This window comes from Pteropus vampyrus, unplaced genomic scaffold (assembly GCF_000151845.1).
Source record: "Pteropus vampyrus isolate Shadow unplaced genomic scaffold, Pvam_2.0 Scaffold548, whole genome shotgun sequence".
In the NCBI taxonomy this organism is placed as follows: domain Eukaryota; kingdom Metazoa; phylum Chordata; class Mammalia; order Chiroptera; family Pteropodidae; genus Pteropus; species Pteropus vampyrus.
The window spans coordinates 1,295,659-1,313,853 of record NW_011889329.1 but is presented as its reverse complement, the minus strand read 5'-3'; the positions used below and the strand labels follow the sequence as shown (position 1 = coordinate 1,313,853).

Genomic DNA, 18,195 nt, shown 5'->3' with positions numbered 1-18,195 from the left:
AGGAAGGAAGGAAGGAAGGAAGGAAGGAAGGAAGGAAGGCAGGCAGGCAGGCAGGCAGGCAGGCAGGCAGGCAGGCACATCAACCAAAGTGAGTGAATGGCCTGAAATGCACACTTGGACCTTATGTTTCCATCACTTTAGAGCAGCTAGAACAACTGCATCTATTTTGCACATTCTCAACCACGTTGTCCAGGTCCAGTGCTCAATAGGAATAATAATACTGGTGATCAGCCCAAAACTCTTAAACAAGTCTGAGGATCCAATAAATACTACCACAGCAGTCAGTGCTAATATATGGCCCCCGGAAATGTGTTGGGGAACTTTGAGAGGTAGGCTAGGGGCAGGCAGAAAAAGATGGAGTACTCTTGTTTTACAACTAACAAAGGAGATCTTTCTTGTCAATGACTCAAGTGCACATACCGTGATGGCATCACTTCAGAGTTTCTCTCAAATACTAATTTATTATTTTTATTGGGCTCATAACTTAACGAATGCCTGGGGATAAATGATTCCAAATGCCTGTTACATATTTACCTACAAATAAAAAGTAGCTTTGAGAGGAAACACCATTGGCTATGATGGTTTTTTCTTTGGTGCCCATCAGTACTTCCAGAACCTGTGTCCTCAGGTTATGGATCATAATCCCTGATAGACCAAGGTGTTGGTAGGACCGTCCTTAAGATAGGCTTGGAAGGTCACAGGGTTTCTCAGGGTGAGAATGCTGGCCACCAGCAGCATCTTGCCCTTTCTCTACACCACTACTGTGCTGAAGTATTATGACTTCCCCTGTGATCAGCCTCCTCTAGGCAATCACATAAGGCCTCAGAGGAAGGGAAAGGAGGGAGGAAGGTATCCTCAGGGAAAAAAAAAAAAAAAAAAACTGGAGACACACCTTTCCTGAACACCAGAACTTCCAACTTGGAATGATTTTCTTTATTATTTCCAAATAAGATCTACAGGAATCCAATTCTCAGATAACCTGCCACAACCATTTAGGTTTGACAGCAAGATCAGAAAGGGCCAGCAGTGACTACCAGTTTACTGCAAATGCAGAAGAAAATGCAGTCGGTGGGGTGGGGGGAGGCTCAAAATAACCAGACACTTGCTCTAATACGAACATATTAATACCTTTAAATTTATATACATTTCATAGGTTGTGTGGGTCATGAACAGTTTTAACATTCTTTTTTTTTTAATAACTGTTTTCATCTTGCATAACTAGGAAAAAAAAACCCTCACCTTCTTTTTTCTCCTTTTCATGACATACTTCAAATTCCCCCCTCCAAATTACACTGTGAGAATAGGTTTTCAGTTAATCTACTTTCTAGGAAAAATATACCTAACGAACAACGTATCCATTCATCACGAGTCCGTCCAAAGATATTTCTCCAAATGGCTATGTAAAAAAGCTTTTATACTATAGTGATAGCAAAGTCTGCTGCCTCACATAAAGAAAAATGGCTTTCAACATCAGATTTAAAGCCACACAAAACCATTCTTTAAAATTCTAGCCAAATATCAATGAAATGGCAAAGAGGAAAGAAACATTCACATTTTCAATGTTTGTACTTAATTACATCTCTTAAAATCCACTTCCACAAATTCTTATTAAAGGTTATAGTACATTACAACTTACTCTAATACATATCTGCATTGAAGGACTCTTAATAAGTCTCAGTTCCAATGGACAGGGACATGAGCCTCAGTTGAACAGGAGTTCATTTTTATGAGAGAAAAATTCTTCTGAATCTTATTAGTACAGGCAGATGCATGAGGGGCAGCACCTTCGTTTTGCAAAGTTGAATTTCTTCAACCCTCAAAAAAGCTCCTCCCCACCATTATCTAGTACCCTAATACCTAAGCCCACCACCCTTGGGACATATACCCTACACCTTATTCTCATTTAACAGGCACTTTGCCATTTAGAAAACTTTTATTGACAAAAGTAAAGTTTTCAATGTATCTTCCTCTTCTAGGTCATTTACTAGAGCTTTAGGTAAAATTTGTTGCAGTCCTAATTTTGGAGAGAATGCCACTATTAATGTTGGTATCTAGAGAATTATTTATCTCTACCCTTTGTTTCTGTCTCAAAATCAGTTGCAATGTTTGATGAAACAGGCCCACAGTTCTGTGGTGATGACACTTAGGGTTCCTTTGCTTGGTGTGCAATCCCCTGAAGAGCTTTTCAGAGCCTAAATCAATCATATACGCTGGTTTCCTTTTGTCCACATATGCTTTAGTCCCTTGAGGTCATTAGCCAAGGACAGATACCCCATACAGAAATGATTCTGCCTTTCCCAGAAGATTAAGTTTGCTTAAGTTTTCAATATTCTCACTCTTTCTACCAGCCTGCTTTTACAAGTGAGGTTTCCTAGGTCTGATAGGGATTTATCCTACTGGCAATATACTAGCTCCTTGGCACATTTCCATTCCACAATCCCACCTTTCAGAATCTTTTCATCAGGATTATACCTGTTGATTAATCAATCACATTCGATTTGTTCATTTGGATTAGAAAATCCAGTATATTTACCAGTTCTTGACCCAGTTACTTCAACCAGTCCACCGCAAGAGATTATCTGGAAATGGAACTCCGCCCTAAAATTTTTCCCAAATTTAAATCAAAGAACTGATTTTCTTCCAAAGTATTCTCTGACACAATTTGGCAACACAAAACCATTGTTGGTGCTTAATGCGGTACTTATCTATCAAATGCCTTCCTATGTGCCAAACGCCATCCATGAGTGCAGAAATACAAAAGGCTTGGTTTCTGCCCTCGTGAAAACTGTAAAATGAACAGACATAGATTTTAATGTTGTTGTTCTATAGGCTTTTCCTCTCCCTCTTATTATATCATCTAAATTCATACACACACACACACACACACACACACACACACACACACACACACACCCCACAAAGATTTCTGAGGTCCTCTGATCTTATCTTGGAACAACTCAAGATCAAAAGACAGGAAGAGAGGCAAATCCACCCCATACGTACTTCTCACACTGGGAGGGACATCAATAGATATGCCTTGGGATGTGCCTTTGGGCAAAGTGGGAGAGATTTGCACATTCAAATATAACCTATGCATTGCGACACATGCCATGTCCATCTTTTGAGTAATCCAAAATTACAGAAAATATTAGCTTAGACTCAAAGCAGAATCTTGCAATGAGGGAAATACACAAACTCCTTGGGGACCTAGTTCTGCTGCCTTTCTTGGTCTCCAAAACTTCTCACACAAATGCTCTTTAGTTATTTGGCTTGACAAATCAGGTCACTAAATATCCAAATTAATTTTTTTAAAGTCAACTCTCAACTGATGTTAATGCTTTGATATTTTCATTTTTATTTGTTAAGAAATTATCTCTTTCAGTTACACTCGACAGTCAATATTATTTTACATTAGTGATGTACAACATAGATGGTTAGACATTTATATAATTTATGAAGTGATCCCCCAATAAGTCTAGTAGCCACATGGCACCATACATAGTTATTGCAACATTATCAACTATATTTCCTATGCTGCATTGTATATCCCCCTTGACTATTTTGTAACTACTTATGCTTTGATTTTTTAAAGTCTCTAAATCTGGTCACTTGATGACGAGCTTCCCTAGACTTATATTCCAATAGTCAATAAATCACCGGCAGGGCTCCATTTGACATTTATAGTTGAGGTCTCAGGAAAGGAGCTTCTGTGCCCTCAATTGACGGGCACACCACACAACAAAATAATTGAACTACAACACAATTCCTTTCTACCACGCTGTTTGTTCTGGGCTCTGAAACTCTGATAAAAAGGTGCTCAAAGTTAAATGTAAGGTATTACTTAGGGAAATCTTCAGCTGGGCTGCCAAGCCAGCCACCTACTGTTTTCCTCTGGTTTCTTTAATATCACAGAGAAGAAAAAATAAAGGCAGATCTTGGGCACTAAATTAAACTATTAATGTTATAAACTGTTTATGACACAAAAAAATTTACTTTCTTATGGAAAAAAGAAAAATGATGTCTCTTCACAAGCGACAAGGAAGAGAGAAACCAGTCATTTGTTCTGCATTAAAGTCTCTACAAGCCTTGACCATCCTCAGATACAGGTCTGCCAAATCAGAGGTCTCTTAGTCACCCCAGGGCCACAGAGATAGATAAGAATATTCTAGAAAGCAACTAGTAAGTTGAAGATTGCCTGGCCCTCTTTACAGCAGAACTATGAGATAAACCAAGAATGAAGGAGCTGCCTTTTTACCATTTTTGCTTTGGGTGGGGATGAAAGGAGACAAGCCATTCTAATTTGAACCTCTAAGAAGATATGAGGTTTGCTGCCATAGGGCTAACAATGAAATCACTATAGAATGGTGTTGTCTGTCACAGGACCTAAGAGAGGTACCAGAAATCAAGACAAGAGACAAGCTTGAGACCTGATGTTCACAAATTCAGGGTATCAGACAGCTTTCTAGGGCCTGGAACAACTGAGTAACTGGGTGCTTATTTCATTATTTCAATATCCAATTTGTGTTCCATAAATCTTTGGGTCATTGGCCAACTGCTCACTCATAAAACAATTAGTTTGGTCAAATATCTGATCCCAAAAATATTCCAACTACTCCTCCAGTCCCAGAATGTGACCTATCATCAAGGCCCATCAGCTACTTTAGGATGAACAACCACCATGGGAGGTGGAAAGGTTCAAGACCACAGCCATTAAGGGGCAGGAGTGAGAAAAAAAGAACTAAAGAGAAGTGGGCCAAAGGAGAAAGACAGAAAAGATGATATAATCCAGGGCTAAGTAGTGTGTGAGAGGGCCACCTAAAACTCATGCAAATAGCAATCTGACACCAGGGCCTCAGACTCCATAATAACGTCTATCAAGCAAAGGGACATGTTTTTTTCTCTGTCGTTTCCATTGCACAGAGCCTGCAGATGGCACACAGCATTACTATTGCAATTATTGACTGTGATTATCATGAAAAGTCTTTGATGCGATAGCAAAAATTATTAAAATGGCTTTTCTTAGAAAAGAAGGGCAATAAATACAGCCTCCTTTGGAAAACTCAAGGACCCAATTTCATACCAGCACCTTCTTCCAGAAAAGAAGTCACTTTAATGTACTTGTTTTCAGTCCCTCTCCTTGAAGATGTTTTATCTTACATGGAAAACAAACAATAATATGTGGTTCAGGATATATTTTAAGAGTATACTTAAAGATACTTCAAAGGAAAATAAAAATTAAAGTAACCTTTTCCTTGCAGACACATATATTTATTTGCATAAGTTCCTAGTTTTTCCTGATTCCATGGTAACCAACAAGAGGCAGTTCTTTGTAATTTTTATTAAAGTGTAGTTGGCACGCAATATTATGTTAGTTTCAGGTATAGAACAGTGATTCAACATTTTTATACCTTACAGTGGGATCACCACAGTATGACTAGTAACCATCTGTCACTGTGCAATGTAATCGCATCAATGTATATTTCCCTTCATCTTTTTCACCCATACCCCTTTCCCCTCCCCTCTGGCAACCAATTTTTAAATTGCCTTTAAGGATGAGAACAAATGACAATTAATATTAAATGACAGTCTTGTTCTAAAGATAACACTTGGCAGTACTGTGCTTACCTGTTTGAATTAGTAAACATTTTAGTGTACTTGGTAACTAGATTTATGTATTGGTGACTAGAAATATGAAAGAACAAGGAACAGCTCACTTTGCCCTCTTTCTTTCATAGGATCATAAATGGTGCAAGGTCACAATTTTTGTTGTTATTGTTTTTAATCTACCTAATCTCATGCTTTAACTCTAAGTCAAGACAGCATAATCCCAAATTATATCCAATGTTACAGGAGCACATTCATTTCCACAGTGCAAGACTTTAAATCATTTTCTGGAATCCATTTCAATGTTGGGACAGGGAGAAAAGCCATCTGAAATGCTGAAGCAAAACAAATGTCCATTATTAAAAGTCCTGACTTTTGCAAATGAACTCCCTAAATTAGAATGAGTTCGACCAAGCTATCTGGAAAAAAATACCTTTTATTTATTTATTTATTTTTTTGGCCCATGGGTGTTTCTATATTTAATATGTGACAATGAGCACAGCCCAATACAAAAAGACTAACTAACCTAACCCAAGTTTAACTCCACTATGGTTAAGTTCGATCATATGGAATGGCAACACTACAATTAAATAAGCTTGTAAAAGAACCATAGTTTAAATCTCGTTTCATAAAGACAAACTTGAAGTGGTGCTCAGTAGCACACATATGAGCTTCCATTTGGCCTAATACCAGTGGGTATGGGTAAATGTAGGGCATGCCCTTATAAAAAAAAAAAGCCATTGTTTCATTACTGTGAGATGAACCTTCATGGTGCCATGATTTGTGGCTGCAAACATAAACAGAAATTATGTCGAAAATTATTACAAAATGAGCCTATGTTAAGAAAAAAGCATGATGCATTTTGCCTATTGGTTAAAACTCATAGCACTGACAAATTTGGTAGCCCTGGGATAGCATATGGAACCCAAGCTTCTATCATCCCACCAGTGACTACCAACTCAGAACAAGAAGGGTCGGGCTCTTCAAGAACCAAGAGCCTCACTTTACTCAGCATCACCAAGGTTCCTCAGTCAGACCAGTTCAATACAAAACAAATGAATAAAGTCACAACAAGCAGGAAACTCAAAGAGAACAGAAAGGCTTACCACACACAGGACTTGTTTTAAGTCTTTGAGGCAGGGAAGCACCATGTTGTATGTAAAGCATTAGGGCTTTGGAGTTAAGTGGGTCTGAGTTTGAACTGAGTTCTGTTCCTTACTGTGCAACTTTGGGTCAGTCTTTGTACCTCTAAGACTAATTCATCTTCTGTAAAATGGGGACAAAATTAGAACCTACCGCAGAGTCATTGAAAGCATTGAATGTATACAGCGCTTCACTCAACAGTAGCTACTATCATGAATGTTGATGTCAGAAGATGCCATACATTGCTCAGACGGGGGATCCTTTCTATGCTTCAGGATTCAACTCTATTTAATCAAAGGAAGAATGTTTTTGTTTTCTTACTTTTATTATTTCTGTGACTACTACTATTATTATTAGTCTTAGGCAGCATTTATTTCTAAAACTTATAGACCAAAAAGCAATTTAGCTTTATTTAGCCAAAACACAAACTGTCCCTTGGTAAAAATTCAGGTCACAACAATATCACTCTGGGATTTGTCTAGAGAATCTTTTATTTAGTTCTGAAATGGCTCTGGCATGTCCTTAGAGATTAATGAAAAACAAAGTAGTAAAGATTGATTCATATAAAATTGCCATTATTTTAAGTCAAAAAAGGTCAAATATCAGCAAGTTCACATAGTCTGGCCTAATATTTTGATGAATCAACTTTGTGTCAATATCCAGATATTTCTATATATAAACTATGAATAATTTGTATTCTAGAGTTCCTGTACTTATGAACTCAATTCAAAAGATTGAAAAAAGACATTCCTATTTTACTCAAATAGGTATCTCACCTTTTAAAAAAGTTTGTGTGGCTAGAATATGCACTATTAAGTCAACTGTACTATCCTGACAAATGATCAGTTCCTTCTTAACAGCCAATTATTTTGTTGAAAGAATACTCTACTCTATAAAAATAAAGGTGGATGATTCAGAAATTTAGAATGAGGATAAATGCATGTCAAACAACACCCCTTCAAAAAAAAAAAAAAAACAACACCCTGAGATGAAGGAAGTTTGTTCCCTATCACATCAAAGGAAGGGAGAACAAAGATGGAGATGACAGCTACCTGCATAACTGTGACGCATTTTAGTGATGATTTTTTGATGTTGTTGATGAAAGTATATCAGATCGTTTCACAGTTTACTATTTGATCATCTCCATATACTCTATTTCTTAAATATTTCTGTCAAATAGGTCTTCCTCTACTAGGTTTTAGACTGGTACCATATATTTCCCTCCATTATTCCCTTACAATTGTGCATAAGATTCATACACATGAATGAGAAAAAGGAAATTCATCAACATAATACTTATCTGCCAAGATGTGTAGGAAAGATTTAAAGAGATGAAAAATGACTGCTTCCTGAACACGTGTTTCTGTGAGGTGGGTGAGAGGTGTGCAGAGAGAGAGGGAGTAACAGGGGAGATACCTTGGCCTTGGTCCTGAGTAATATATAGGAGTTAGGGCACCCAGTGAGTGAATAAAAGTATGTAATGGTGATCACAGCACTATTAAATTTAACAATGTGATGAGAGAAAAAAAGGAAAGTTCAAAACCCTTTACATGCGTTTTTCCTGTTTTTGACTAAGAAGCTATGAAAAAACTAGGCATTATTGGGGGAGAAAGAGTTCACAAAGTAAACAACATGCAAGATGCCTGCAGACTGGTTTAAGAAAAAAAAAAAAAACTTGCCTATTGTTACCTCAGAGTAAGTGCTTCCAAGTACTTAGATTTTGAGGAGAGGGCTGGAGAGAGGGAAGAGAACCTTTGGTGTGGCGAAAAGATAGAGTGAAAAGAAGTAAAGGTATCTTCGATGAAATAAAAAGCTAGTCTAGAAGGGAATAGAGAAAAGCCCATAAGGCATAGAAGGTTAGACACAAAATAAAAATTAGGCAGGAGCGACTTGCGAGAGATTGCAAAGCCAATAGAGTAAGAGGCTCTTTCACTCTATCAAAGGGAGGCAGCCATTTACAACATCCGAGGATCCACTTAATCACAGTCACAGGGCTAAAAAGGAGATGGTTCATAGACTGAATGAATTCTTTGTCTTCTAAGAAGATTCGCATTCCCAAACCAGAACACTGAAGTAGGCAGGTCAGAGGTACTAGATCAAATAGTGGTAAACATGATGCTCTGCATCTGTAGATAAATCACTGGGACCAGATGGTATCCACCAGCCAGTTTTGAAGTAACTCAAGGGTGAAATTGTTTTGGCCAATGTGTGTAGGCCGTCTTTACAAATAGCCACTGTGCCCAAGAGACTGGTGCTTGTCAATGTAATTACTATTCATAAGAAGAGCTCCAGAAAGGACCCTGGGAAGTAAAAACCAGTAAGACTAATTTCCATATCAAGTAGGCTGGCCAACTTCACAATAAAGGTGAAATCACTGCACATTTACAAAAATAAAGCCCCTAGGGGAGAGAAAACCAAATATTTTGGCAAAGAATAAAAACCATGTTCATATTAATAAACCAGAGTGTATGGGGTGGGCAGTACAAGGAGAATTTGCCTTTGAATAAAGGGGACGCTGAAGATAAAATTTATGGAGTGCGCTAAAAATTCAACAGAAAGTATTATCATGTATCTGTGGCATTATGTACTGGCATTGAATCTTAAAAGATACAAAAGAGATAAGCAAAACTCAGAAGTAAGATAAAAAGATCAGGTAATTATTTAAGAGATGTGGAGGAGACAAAGGAAAATAAATTAAGGTTCAGTGTGGGAAAATGGGAATATTTCTTTTAATCAAGCACATGGAAAGGCTTTTTAAAAGCGTTCTTTTTATAGCTTCCTGATATACTAAAGGTATTCAATAAACAACCTTAGACCCTTAAGAGTAGAGCAATGGCTCTCACATTGCTTCAACTTTTGGGACAACCCAATAAGCAAGGGATACCTGGGTGGGAGGTGGAAAGAGAAATGGAGGAGGAGGAGAAGAGAGGGGAAAAAAAGGAAGGCAGATACATTTCACCACACTCAGTGTGGTGAAATTGTACTGGGGCCACCCTCTGGGATATAGCCTTTATTTCTCACACAAATACTCCAGATGCATGTTTAACCAACTTTGCTGTCTGATTTCTAGACTTTCAATTCCACCCTGGGTTAAAAAGGACAAAGAGTGAACCCAAATCAATGACAGCAGAAGTGACAGCTGAAAAGAGAGGCATAAGCAACAGTGGGAAGAACAGTTTGGGGCCACTTAGCTCAGGGGCAAATAGTTCCTCAAACTTCAAAGAGCCCTAAGGACATTACTGAATTAGAATACCATTTTTTTAAATGATGTTCATGATGACGACCCTGGGACTTCTTTAACCTATTAATTATGATTTTTATCCTTCTGATTAATAAGGCAAGGGTAAAAATATTTCAGAAATATTTTCTTTGAAATGTTTAGAACATTCTTGAAAGATTGCTTGATATGTGAAAGGACAATTATCTGGAAAAATCTTATTCAAAATATTCCCTTTTCACACATTAAGCAAGATAACTAAAACATTTTAAAGCCAAGAGGAAGGTCAACAGTTGTTACTAGTTGTAACTCAAAGGCTTCACAAAAATTCTACATGTATTCAGAGACAGCAAGCAGATCAGTGGGGTGCTTTATTAAAGAAAACTGGCTTGTTTTATATACATTTAGGTCCTTTGAATTTGTGTTCTAAAAAAGCACACGCTCATTTATTTCCCTTTCACCTCAGTGTGGTGTCCTTGTCCAAGACACAACTGGGCAGAGCTGATTCAGGCAGCAAGGCTGTTTTTCCTTTCAAAGGACATCAAACAGATGATTCATATTGCCAAAATATTAATCTGAAAAGGTTTGGAAGAAAAAAATTTGAGTAAATATGAAAATAAGATTTCTTAGAATGGGCTTATTTATTTCTTCAAACACACCTTTTCCCATTTGGGAAGAGAGACTCTGCTAACTGCACTTCACACCATTCTTTATTTCTCTTAAGACAACTCGTGCTTAGTGAAGGAAACAGATCTGAAACATCCAGGAAGTAAGCCATGCCATAGAACAAGCCACTGCACACACCACAGAGGCACCTTTGCTGGTCTTAAAGTGCTCTAGAGAATTGAAATGGGACAAATCCTGGGTAACACTGAAGGTCAAAATAACAAAGTGTTCTGGAAAACAAAACTGCATAAATTGTATCGTTCATTCTCCTGTATATTAGAGTACCCAAATGCAAAAGTTGCTCATCTTGCAAAAGAGAACAAGTGAGATAATACAGGATTCTGAGAAAAGAGCCCAAAACAAACTACGTACAATAACGGAAACAAAACCCTTGAAGAAAATTAACAGAGAAAAGGTTCAAAAAAACAGTGGCCCACTCTTTTTAATTTCAAAACTTCCAGTGTACCAAACGTCACACATTATGTCTGTACCCTACATGAAACACATACACAATACGAATGTCGTACATTTGAAAATACAAGAGTGGTTTTACAATTTTAATGATTTGGAGAGTGAACCTTGATATAAACCCGTTACTGTTCCCAATCTCATAGGACATTTTATAAATGGACATGTGTGTGGTCACAGATGACACTTAGCACTGATATTAGGAGATCATTTTTCTAAAACAATGCCCTCTTAATATTTCTTACTTCTTAGCAGGATCAGAAATTGAAAGCACCAGAGTAATGCCTTGCTAAAGAAGAGATAAAAAGCTTACAATATTTCCAGCATTTCTGAGAAAAACAAATATCCTCTGTGAGCACGGCTGTCCTGAAAACAGCCCTCTGTGATGGCTCAGACAATCTTTATTTCATGAAAACCGACACAATGATGACTCTTCAGTGAAAGCTTGTAAACTCTCGGAGTGATGAATGAGTGTTACTATGGTTCTGGACTCCCTCAACTTCCTGTCCATTGCACAGCTATCTCCCACTACAAAGAACAGGTAAGTCAAGGAAGGATAGCCAGACTAACGGTAGAAGGCGGAGAGGGTGAGACTCCTTTTAGTAACACAAATGGGGGTGATGGTTTGCTATTCTGACAGATATCTCAGAATGATCGAGTGCTGGGAATGCCATGGCAGAGAGGCCAAGGGGTGCCTGGAGAAGTCACTGTCGATACTGGGCATGGTTCAGTAATAGCAATTAACCACACATGCATGCCCTCAACCACCCCTTCAATGGTTTGAGAAATAATGTTTTTAAACATCTAGCTCTGATAGAGACTGTATGTTTGTATCACTCCAAAATTCATGTTAAAACATAATACACATCTATGGCCATGCTATCCTGAACAAGCCAGATCCCTCCTGATCTCGGAAGCTAAGCAGGGTAAGGTCTGGTTAGTACTTGGATGGGAGAACACCTAGGAAGAAGAGGTGCTGTAGGTGTAAAAAATAAAAAAAAAATAAATAAATAAGGGATTGTAAACTGACAACGTCCTTGTAATCTGTGAGGTCAACCAAGGGGTTGCCTCGTCTAAAAAGAAAAATAAAACATAATGCCCAATGTGATAGCATTTGGAGGAGGGGCCTTTGGAATGTGATTAGATCATGAGGATAAAACCTCCAATGAATGGGATGAATGCCCTTAAAAAAGAGGCTCCAGAGGCCCTCATTAGACACTAGATCTGCCAGTGCCTTGATCTCGGACTTCCCCGCCTCCAGAACTGGAGAAATTATTTTCTGTTTAAGCTACTCAGTCTATGGTATTTTTGTTATAGCAGTCCAAACTAGGACAAGTTCCCTTTTCTCTCACTCTTCCTCAAATACCCTCAATACTTTTATTAAGAAAGGAATATGTCTTTTTCCCCCCACTTCTCACCTCCCAACCTCACCCTTAATTCTCTGGGGATGAAAAACAGTGAAGTAAGGTTGCATGTAAATAAACCATGTTAAGTTGCATGTAAGTAAATGCTATCAAAATTTCCAAACATTAAAAACTGTAAGGAACATATGATCTTGAGATCTAATTTCCTCAGTCTATACCAGATTAGATGAAGTTCCCTGCAAATGTGGATAGACTAGTCCAGCTCAGCTCAATAGTAACTTACTAGATCAGGACTAGAACTCTGGTCTCCTGTGGTCCAGCTTGTGAACACTGACATTAGCCCTTAGAGAATTGCAAATTGGAAATTCGTGAGACCAAAATACTGCTAGACATGCTGCTTGCTGCCCCCATAGGCATTTTCCTCCAAGTTTTTAAAAATCAAAATACAATTTACATACCACACAATTCACCCATTTAAAATATACAATTCATTGGGTTTTAGTATATTCAGAGTTGTGAAAATAGTTGTGTAACCATCACCACTATCTAATTCCAGAACATTTCCATCATCCAAAAAGAAATTTCATACGTATTAGCAGTCATCATCACTCCCTCCCCTCCACCCACGAACACACAGCCCTAGGCAACCACTAATCTATTTTGTATCTCTATTGATTTGTCTATTTTAGACACTCATATTAAGGGATTCATACAACATGTAATCCTTCTGTACTCCTTTTTTTCATGAAGTATAAAGTTTTCAACATTCCTCCACGTTGTAGCTAGCATGTATCAGTATGTCATTCCTCTTTATGCCTATATAATATTCTATTGTATGGATATACCATATTTTGTTTATCTATTCACCAGTTGGTGGACACTTAGGTTGTTTCCATCTTTTGGCAACTATGAATAATGCTGCTACGTACAAAAATGCTTAAGTTATATTATTTATTTTTTTATTTATATTTTGACGCTGAATACAAACATTGATAGGAAACCCTCTTTACAACAGTAAAACCTTAGTTAATGTCCAATTTATAGCTCATTTTGTTTCGGTTTTTTTTTTCCTTTTTCTTGTGCCCAAAGGGTTTACCGAGGAGTAGAATTGTTGGGTCGTATAGGCCAAAAAGTCTCTGTTGAACTTTTTGAGAATCTGCCACATACAGACATTTTAGAGTTAAAAATTCCATCTGACTGCTGTCAGATATAAGCTTAACACAAGTTACTGATCTCCACAAGCTGCTCTGGCCATGAGAACCAACGATGACATTTAAACTGGGAGTGACGACCAAAACAAAACGAACTCCAAAACATGGGTTTTAATTCCTCAAATAAGAAAACACATTTAAATTTAGTCACTACTTCCTGTTTTCATCCTAAAATTTAGGCAAGGCATTCTGAACTTCAATACACACACAATAATTGTAAAAGTGGAAATAGTAAATAAGAATCAGATACCCTTTTCTTTAGAAATATGAATGAATTACATCTTTCAGAAATGGTTAAAGGAATAATCAACTTTCTGGATCAGAAAACAAATTATCCTGAATGCTGCAAGTTATGAATGCTGCTGAAAATCTAAGACTAGCCACTATTCCTAACAGAGCTATAAAAAAATGTGCTTCCTAGAATAACTAAGACATTTAAAACAGTCTCATCCATATCAAGGGATCCTACTAATACAAACATCATCAACTCATTTTAGGAGAATAACCTGGGAGGGTAAATACCATTATTGTCAAAGATGATGGGAGGTAGCAATTGGCCTTTCTGTGGAGGATCACAGAGCTTGTTGATTTATTTTCATTCTGAAAATTCTTTTTATTCATTACTCAGGCTGTTGGGCAGAGCATTTTCCCTGATCATGGCTTCAGAATTTTAGCCCTAAAGCCAAATAAATAACTTTTTACAACTTCCCCAAGTTTCTTTTTTATTACTGCTTTTATTCTATTCCAACTATAGTTTTGGTGGCTGCCTGTAGGCACACCCTGTGTTGTCCACCTAATTTTTAAAACTTCACCTTTTTTATCCCAATTTCATTAATCTTTTGCCATTCTGTTCTACTTATATCCCCACCAGCTATCTTTTCTTTTTCTAGTTACTCAATGAACATTTATTGGGTACCCAATATGTCAGGCATGGTGCCCAATGCTCAATGTAAAAAATAAGCACACTTTCTGCCCTCCAGGAGCTCAGAGTCTAGTATGGATTATTCCACCAACCCACCCGCTTCCATTTCCATTTGCATCCCAGTATGATGATAGCTTACCAAGCTTCCATGTCAAAACTCTAAGAGCCTGTTGAGTTTGAGATCTGGCTATCTTGACCTTTCCTGTCTCCAGGAGACCATCTGACCAACAGCTCTACCATACTCAAATTACTCAATTTTTATTCTGATGCTGGATATAAACATTGATTGGGATATTTCTTCAGAACAATAAAATCTTAGGAACCTCCACCCTCAGTTAATAAACCAAAGGTAGAAATATTTTATTTTCAGAAATCTTTCAAACCTACAGAATGTAATTTTTTTTCTTTACATTTTGGTAGAAAAGGAAACAGGCCTGTTAAAACCTGTAAATATGCACTGTTTTCTGCATTACTCATCCTTCCTAAATAATTGCAGCTGTTTCACATATTTTTTTTCTGCAAAAAGATGGAGCAACATCCTGTAGTGGGTATTAGGTTGGAGGGCATACTTTTCAGACAGTAAGATCAGAAATGGCAAATGACTGAATAATGAAATGTTAATAAGCAATCCCTCAAAAGCAGGGCAGAAAAGATAAATTACAATATAGCAGGACATTCATCAACCCTCCAATTATTTACATGCTATCAGAGCAGCCTTCTCAAGTCCTTATCAGCTTCACGGATTTCAAGTCACAAGTATGCAATGAAAGCACGAATTAGGTATGCACTGAGATGATTCAAGTTTAAAAGAATTTCAGATCATAATATCAAGTTCCAAGACAAAAGCTCCAAAAGTTATCATTACATATAAGTACACACATGTTTTCAATGGTTCAGTTCAGTGGTTCCCAGCCTGCGGATCTTAAGAGATACTTCCAAAAGTCTATGGATTTATAGGTCTGCCAGGGACTTTTTGCACACTCAATATTGTCTCACTTACAGAATACACTAGTTTTCTCAGACTACAAAAGGATGGGATCCACTGCTGCCAACACGAAGCACTACTGTGCACGGGATCATCAGGGAATAGAACATGAGCCAGTTCATGAGACTGTGCAGGCAGAAAAAGTGGCAGGTAAACCTCAGTGAGCTGGTGCACTTAAGACAAATTATCAAAATGATTTATAAAAAGATAGTGAACATTTCTCACTTATGTACTCAGCAAATGGTCACCACAGATGACACAAAACCAATAATCTCTTGGGGCCAAAGAGAGAGTACAACATTACATAGCATCCTTTACAGAGCAATGATGAAAAAGATCAGAAATCTTGGTCCTCAGACTGACTCTGCCACAAAGAGGCTGTGGCTGGGTGATTTGGGGCAAGTTTTCCCCTCTCTGGGTAAAATGACTTCTGATTTCCCTTGTGGCTCCAACGTTCATTAACTCCAACTGCTATAAGATAATCCCTAAGATCCTATGTTCCCATGATTCTGTTTCTCAGGGGCACCTAAGAGCGTCCTATGGGAGGGCAGGGCTGACCAATATCAGTCCCCAAATAAGCTCCTAGACTGGGTGTTCTGCCAGTAGCTATGCTTATTTTATTTACCTGAGGATTCTCAGTCACAGTACCTGGCTGAGTTGCTCTTAAAAAATACTTGTTGGATGAATGTGAAGGCTGGAAAGGGCCTACAAAGCAACAGATCTAGACCAAACTTCTCATTTCTTAGTCAACTGAGGTCCTTAGAGGTTCTTAGGAAGCTCCTCTGATCATCTGTTTCCTTCTGCAGTGTTTTCTCTTTCCTAAGAGAATCAAAGGCAATTCCTACATTCTGCATTTAGTAGTGGGCCAGAGTAGTTGTATTTTTATAAATGACGAGATTAACATTATGTCTACTTCTGCAGGATGGTTCGGTTTGTACATTCCAGTCGTTGAATGCCTAAAGCAGGGAACCAGCAGTTTTTAGTCCATTATATTTGTAGGGCTGGAAGCCTGCCAAAGCTAATTGGGAGTAGGGGGCATTTGTAGAGATAATAAACAGGGCCTCTTTGCAGACTTTTGCTTTGGAAGCCAATTTAAACTTCCACCATTGACAAACAGAATATGATTCCCATTCTATCAAAAGGTAAAGGACTGAAAAGCAATAAGAAAGTAAACAGTAATGAATGAAAGCAAAACATTCTTCCCATGGCCACTGCCAGACTCACCTAACCCCAGTGCAGGCCTAGCAGGACAGAGATGAGTCTATAGAAATAACTTCATAAATTATATTTAAGCAAAGCACTTACCTTTTGGGGAGGAGTCTCAGTTTCCCCTATTAAAATGAAGTTCTCGTGGGCTACTTTCAGTTCTAATGCACTATGTCTTTCTCTATTTAATTTTCCATTTAAAAGAATCCAGGGGAAATCACTTGAAATTGATTAAGGAATAAAATACTAAGCAGTATATCATAGCCACTGAAACAGAAACTCAGTAAGACTAGCATAACCTATTCACATTACCATAAAGGTCCGTACTTGAGGCCCTCTTACCATTAAGAGCAAGGGCACAGGGCGCCGTGAAAAGCATGATGAGATGGTCCAGAAACTTCTGGATACCACATCTGGACTTTATGAGCTTAGGTACTTTCAAAGCATGAGGGATCTATGGTTCCATCTTTGGTACTTGCCCTATTCTCCTATCATGGTCTCTCTGAACCAGATTGCTTAAGAAGCACTTATCAACTGCTGTAAGATAATCCAGTTATCTCAACTTAGATATTCTACTGGTAACTTTTAACTGTCCTACTGACTAGTGCTCAAATAACTAATATTTATTACTATCAGTGAGGGCTGGACTGCGACCCCATCCTGGCCTAACTTAAAGCTTCACCAGAGGGGCCTTCCACTCAAGGTTCATTTAAAACACTGTCCTGGAAAGGGAGCTGACCCACCCTAGTGTCTCTGAAACTAAAAATAATCCTGCAGGTCTGTGGGCTGGCCAGCTCCAGCCAGGAGGAGCAAGTACCCGGCTTTCTTACCTCCCACTACACTTAGGCTGCACATTCTTTTCAAGAACTATCCACATTATGAATCTCATTATGCTTGGGGCAGAGGCTGGAGCTGAAGGCGCTTAGAAAGCCCTCTAAGTCCTCTCCTATTTTAGCAAGTGAGACCCAAGGCTGAGTGAGTGAATACATCTCCTGGAAGAAAGCAATTCACTTCTTTAACCCCAGAAGAGGATTTCTGTAGCCTTGTTAAGCCTCAGAAAATAGAAAAGGAACCCAAGGCACAGAGCGATTAATTAAGTGACTTACCCAAGATCATTCAGTATAGCCCAGGAATATCTCCTAGCTCCAAGTCCATTAAACCACATTCTATAATAATAAACACATAAATCTTATTACAAAACAGCTAGTTCTACACTATTTGGGCATTATGGTGTTCCCTAAGCTGACAATATTTGATCACCAGGCACAAAACAATGATTCAGACTTGAGCCTATAGCACTGTAACCGGTTTAAAAACATGCACGAATAAAACAGAAAAGAGCATTTCTTTGATGCTCTTTGTTGCTCCCTGGGAGAGTTTCAAAAAGAATGAAAGATTTGCTTTATTGG

The 18,195-nt window shown here is 38.1% G+C and overlaps 1 protein-coding gene and 1 pseudogene across 1 annotated transcript in view; one reads left to right on the top strand and one right to left on the bottom strand.

Moving 5' to 3' along the window:
• The window catches only part of GPC4 (glypican 4), a 101,902-nt gene that overhangs the window by 39,829 nt on the left and 43,878 nt on the right, over positions 1-18,195 (bottom strand). The gene's annotated exons all lie outside the window — the stretch shown is intronic.
• Positions 11,965-12,083, top strand: LOC111733321 (annotated as a pseudogene).